This window comes from Erigeron canadensis, chromosome 4 (assembly GCF_010389155.1).
Source record: "Erigeron canadensis isolate Cc75 chromosome 4, C_canadensis_v1, whole genome shotgun sequence".
NCBI lineage: Eukaryota > Viridiplantae > Streptophyta > Magnoliopsida > Asterales > Asteraceae > Erigeron > Erigeron canadensis.
The window spans coordinates 16,252,500-16,258,778 of record NC_057764.1 but is presented as its reverse complement, the minus strand read 5'-3'; the positions used below and the strand labels follow the sequence as shown (position 1 = coordinate 16,258,778).

Below are 6,279 nucleotides of genomic sequence, written 5' to 3'. Positions count from 1 at the left end.
GCTTCACGTCAGGCTAATCAATAAAGAGGCTGATCGGGCAATGATATCTCCACCACATCTTTTGTTATTTTTATCACTATTATCCATTAAATATTTATATAATATGCATAATTTATGATACATTTTGATAATTTATCAAAAAGTATAATAAGAATATCATTACCCAATCAATAAAAGTTAGTAGATCATGTATTACTATGGATATAAATACAAATATGATTGAGGCTTAAAACGAGGATGCAAAACTATCACAATATTATTCTCTTTATTAAAAGAGAAGCTTGTGAATAGTAGATGACGACGTGAGGTCCTTTGATTCTACGACGTCACATTATCTTTTGGATTTTGGCATGTCGTATATAATTCAAAATTTTGTTTTGCTATTAATATTTGATTATCACGCAATTTTTTTCCTTTTTCCTTTAACTAATATATTAAAAACTTTAAATTGACTTCTGGTTTGGGTTCTTCATTAGTGAACGCAATGAACAATACAAGCAATATGATACCATCAACATTCTGATACATCGTATTTCGTACCACTAAGATTTTGCTATATCTCACCCATTTTTTTTTATTATTATCGATTTTTTGCTGAGTTTTATTTCAGTAAAAGGCCCTCACCCCTATTTATATTTTATAAATTAATAAACCTCATGTCATCGATTGACTACTACAATCACACAGACAAGTGCAATGTCAATAAAGCCTACCTTTTAAAGAGATCACCAGCCGTCACTTTACAGAAGAGGTCTTGGATTCGAGTCTTGTCAAAGGCAAACTTGAGATAATCAAGAGATTATTAAGTGGTTCACATGGACACTATCCTGACTGGGGGATTAGTGGGTACCAAATGTTGCGTGGGATCAAAGGATTTTCATCCAATTATTCTTTTTTTTTTATATGAAATAAAATAAAAAAATGAATTGAATTTTTAAAAGTAAAGTGTTTATAACATCATAAATAAGCTTTTAAAAAACTATACTAAAAAAATGCGTATTTGACAAATAAGTTATTCTTATAGAATGTTTATTTCATAATAAGTACTTCTTTTTAATATTAAAATCACAAAACGATAAAACTTGTAAGTTTTGATCTCTGAATTAGTAAATGATGCCCAACTACAATAATACAATAGATGAGAATGCAATAGATGATGATAATGATGATGCTACAACGTAATCTATACTTATATTATAAAGCAAAAAACGTCTAGATTTTTAATATTGAACTTAAATTTTCAATATTGATTTTAGAGAAAATTAAATTTTTGGTCCCTTAAGTTGGCAGGATTTTCAGTTATTACCCCTAAGTGAATTAATTACAGAAAAAACCTTAAAGTTGGTCAACTTTTTCACTTTTCACTCCGTGACTAACAACCGTTTATTAGATCCGTTAAGTGATGAGCATATTCGTCATTTCACCATTATCCCTTCTTCTTTTTCTTCCATTTTCAAACACAAACCTAGATTCGTCAGTTTTTGCAGAAAACAAAATGTCAACTGAAATAACGGCGGCCAGAAATTTAAAAATCACGCCAGAAATCAATCGAATCAAAACACGAAACATGTTGCAATCGACTCAGAAATCAATCGCGCACAAACATTAGCCAAAGTAAATCCGATCTAAACATCACCGGAAAAACTTGTTTGAATAGAAAAGAAAGACAAACCAAAGCAATTGCACTTCGAATCCAACCAAATCTAGCCAAAACGAATCCTGATCCAAGTAATTGCGAATCCAAAAACCTTGTTTCCGATCTCAGATTTGTGTGTTTTTAGTGTGTGTTTCTGAGTGTGTGTATTTGGGTGTGTGCGTGCGCGCTCGGTGTGTGTTTTCAGTGGACATTTTGTTTTCAAGTTGCCGTGATTTTCAAAATCTGGGTTTGTGTTTGAGTTTGGAAGTAGAAAAAGAATTGATCATGGTAAAATGACAAATCTGTCCCTCACTTAACGGACCTAATAGACGACTGCTAGTCATAGAGTGAAAAGTGAAAAAATTGACCAATTTCAGGGTTTTTTCTGTAATTAATTCACTTAAGGGTAATAACTGGAAATCCTGCCAACTTGAGGGACCGAAAATTTTATATTTACCTAAAATAACTATATTACTCTTTCTCTCTTCTCAATTTCAATCAATCATTTTTTTTTTCTCTCCTCCATAAATCATTTATTCCTCCAATTGATTCAAAAAATTTTATCTCAAAACAACGATTAATCATAAATATTATATGGGTGTTCTTAAACTTTCATATTCTTTCAAAAACCGCACGGCTAAGGCATTTGCCTATCACACTGTATGACCTATCACCTCATCATCTCACCGCCGCAACGCATGGGTACTTGCTCTCGTATATACTAAAGGAAAAAAGAGAATTTAAAAGTTAAATGATGACAAAAAAAACTTACAGCCAAAATCAAAAATTAAAATTTTTAAATTAGAATAAGACATATAAATTAGGATGAAATGAATAAAAGATAAGAAATGTTAACTTTTGTGAGGAAAAAAAAAAGAAAAAAAAAAAAAAAAAACACAACTTATCCTCATCCAATACAAAGTTACAATATTAATCGATAAATAGTAAATACATTTAAATTTTGACGAAACGATATCAGTTATATTAATCAAATCAAATCAAATCATCGTTGTAGATAATAGATATACAAGAATTACTTCATCAATCCATCTTTCTTGTATTTTTGACGAAATGATATCGTCCTGTTTTTAGTAAGTAGTAACACATCTAAGTTAACGGGCTTGCCTTCAAAGATCAGCCCATTTCTTGCAGTCCATAGCCCACATATTGTCTCCATTTTGGAGACCCCTCAAAATTATTATTATGGGATAACCGCACACCAAATCATGATTGACTCGATCCCAAACTGATTGAGGAAAATCGAACGGTACAAATTACAAATAGATGATCCGATGCTACTTCCTGTTACCCAGTAGCAAAGTAAGTTGTGGAAGCAGTACTTTGGGAGAAGTTGTATTGCTAGACTGCTAGCTATAGATTTAAGAGGACTAAAATATCCTAATTATACTGTTAAAAAAAATAAAACTTTCCTAATTATAATTAGCGTGCACAATACATTCATTTTTCCATGACAGGTTAAGGCCTTTTTTTTTGTCCTTAAATACTTATGCATTAAGTGGTTGAATGTATAAATAATGTCGGTATTTAATGTTTATTATTTTTATCAAGTTCTTAATTATTATAAGTTTATAAAATGAAAAATAAACTCGGCCTATGTATACTCAAGAAATTTATAATTATACCTTCTTATCGTTAGTTTTACCTTGTCTCTCGTCCATTAGCGTGCAACAACAAAAACGTTTGTCTATATACAGAATTATTGCAAAATGCTAGTGGCGTAGTGCTGCACCTTTCATCAACCCATTTGAAAACAAAAATCTATTAGTGAATTCTTTTTTTTAAAAAACTAATAAGAAAGGAAAAGCACCCACCTATCCATCAATTCTTGTGGCGTTGTCTAGTAGTGAGTTCTCTTAGGATATTTGGAGTGGTATTGTCGAGGTTTGAGCTACTTTTATCACGTCGCGTTATATGGTATCCTGGGTTGCTGAGGTTGTCTAGAAAAAAAAAAGAGAATGGAGTTGCCTGAAAGGTGGGGTAGGGTAATGGTTGATTTATTTTTTATTTATTTTTGTGTGTTTGACTTTAATTTTAAATAAAAGATATTTTTATTTATCTAAAATATAAAAATACAATACATTACATAAAATAAACATTAAAATTACGAAAAAAACATTAAAAATTATGAAAAAAAAAAAACCAAAAAAGAGAACATTAAAACATTAAAAAAAAAAAGACATTACTTATTCAAAAGATAAACACAACATGAACTACATAGAAGTTAAATGACATTACAAACTAAATAAACCATCTGATATTGTCGTTCCGCAGATTTGTTCAACATCCTCAATGTGAAAGTGGCATCGTCAAGCTGTTGAATTGCATTTTGGAGGCTGCCGATCTTCAGCTGCAAATAATCTATATATAGCCACTCAAGATTAGAACATTCTCTTGCTAGTAAAACAAAAATTTGTTCTCGGTACCATTTCTTTTTTGCGTTAAACTTGTCCATAATTGCAACCATTTCCTCTTGAAACATTACATGGTCTAGAATATCCGCCACCATATTCTCCTCCACTTGATTGACAGTTATCGGTAGCATTGGGATATTGTTGAAATTTGATGAAGAAGCCATTGAGTATAGAAATGTATGTTTATTTTTGGTTTGGAATGTTGTAGCAACAACATAATATACATAGATGAAGTAAAACGACACTCCAACGTCCCAATTTCAAATATCTACACTTTTAGTCCCTCTAATGTTCAGATTTCAAAATATTTATACATTTAGTCCCTTTAACGTTCACATTTCAAAATATATACACATTTAGTCACGGTAACATTCAAATTTCAAATTACAACTTTGGCCCCTAAATGACTTCACTATATAAACATGATTGCAGAGATACTAACCAATTCACATTTCCATTTCTAAACACATTGACTCTTCAATTTGAAATGTCGTCATCATCAAATATCGTTCACCGACCTCGCATGACCGTCGATGAGATGAGGTCACTAATCATGGCTGATATCTAAGAAGACACTCTCATTCAAATAGAAATATCTGGGGTTCTGAAATGTCTAAGGAAAAAAAGGCAGTGTTGTGAGGCAACGTTAAAGGAAATACAGGCGCCCGGTCGTGACATTTTGAAACATGAAGGCCAATATGCCTGTTTTTTGCAGGAGGAGATTAAGAGGGTCAAGCCCGCAATCAAGGATGTTTTTGATGCCGGTCACACTTTAGGAGAAGAATGCACTTGGGCCGAAACGTACCATGATAATTGTGGTGAAGACAAAACCACCGAGGAAGTCAGATTGCCTAAATATGACGAATGGTGGCTCGACCTAAATGCCCACCAAGGGATAGGAAGTATGTCACTATAAGATCATCATTGGTAGTTATGTGATATGTGCTTTTATTATGTTATGTCATTTTAATTATGTACTCTCCTTTTCCTAGGCTAATGTATTGTGTGTTTTTATTAATAAAAGTGTTAGTTTTAATACAAACTATTATTAAAACACTTGATTACGAAATACAACATGACATAACTATTATTCAAACACTTGAATACGAAATACAACACGAGATAACTATTATTGAAATTCGAAAATACGAAATACAATACTACGATGCAAGCATACGCAAATACGACAAGACATAGCTATTATTCAAACTTTGGGCATCTTTTTAGCAACTCCCATGCCTCCATGTGATTAAATGCTCCTCTTTGTGTTGCTCTATATGACCAACGCATTTTCGATTCTTGTCTTGTTAGGAAGATTGTGCAAACGTTTGAAAATTGTGTTGAATGAGTGAATAGAGATGCGCATACGGCGCCATCTAGCGATAATGGCGTCATCGGTACGATAACCGATTTATTGATTTTCCAAATTCAAAAACAAATTAACAACTATTTTCCAAAAAGTTCTCGACCTTTGGGAATTTTCTACAAACAATAAAAAAAAACTAAGATGATGATAATAAAACATTAGTAACAATAATATAAAAGAATAAAACATTAACAAAGTATATCGCAATTTGGATCTTCCGCTACCTTGATCTAAGCTCTAGTTAAACTAATATATCTTCAACCGGTGTCCACTGCATATTTGATTCGTAATGAGTTGTAATAAATAGTGAAAATGGGAGAGAAATATGTATATAATGTAGTATTGTGAAATAGAAATGGAGATGTATGTATATATATATATATACAACTAAAATAAGAAAATTATTTTTATTTTTTATTTGGTCAAAGTCCCGCTCCCAACGGTTACATTTCCTTGTTTCCATTGTCAATAGTACACTCCTCCTTGCAAGTCCTATGGATCGCCGGCCCGGGTGGTGTGCCTGACGACTAGCCGGCGAAATCCGGTGGATCGCCAAGGCAATCTCCCTCATTCCATTTAGCCTTACATGCAATGTTACAAACCACCTCATTCCACCACTTTTAATCTATTCACATCCACAATCACAGCATTATACATAAGATGATCTTTTGTTAGAGAAGAAAAATTATAGATCAATATTCTATAGAACTTTTTGGGATATATTTTCTCAGTATTTATGAACTAGTAAGGGTTAATTAGTTCAAGTATCTCAATAGAACTAATTGTCTAGCAACGTATTTATAAGCACAACTTTAATCTGAGATACACATCGAGTCAAACAAGGG

At 32.1% G+C, this 6,279-nt stretch overlaps 1 long non-coding RNA gene across 1 annotated transcript; it reads right to left on the bottom strand.

The window, feature by feature from the left end:
- Positions 1–5,129: 5,129 nt before the first annotated feature.
- On the bottom strand, positions 5,130–5,784 carry LOC122594862. The gene is made up of 2 exons (XR_006323130.1): positions 5,659–5,784; positions 5,130–5,550 (listed from the first exon to the last, which is right to left on the bottom strand). It is a non-coding gene; the product is annotated as an uncharacterized LOC122594862 (long non-coding RNA).
- Positions 5,785–6,279: the final 495 nt, after the last annotated feature.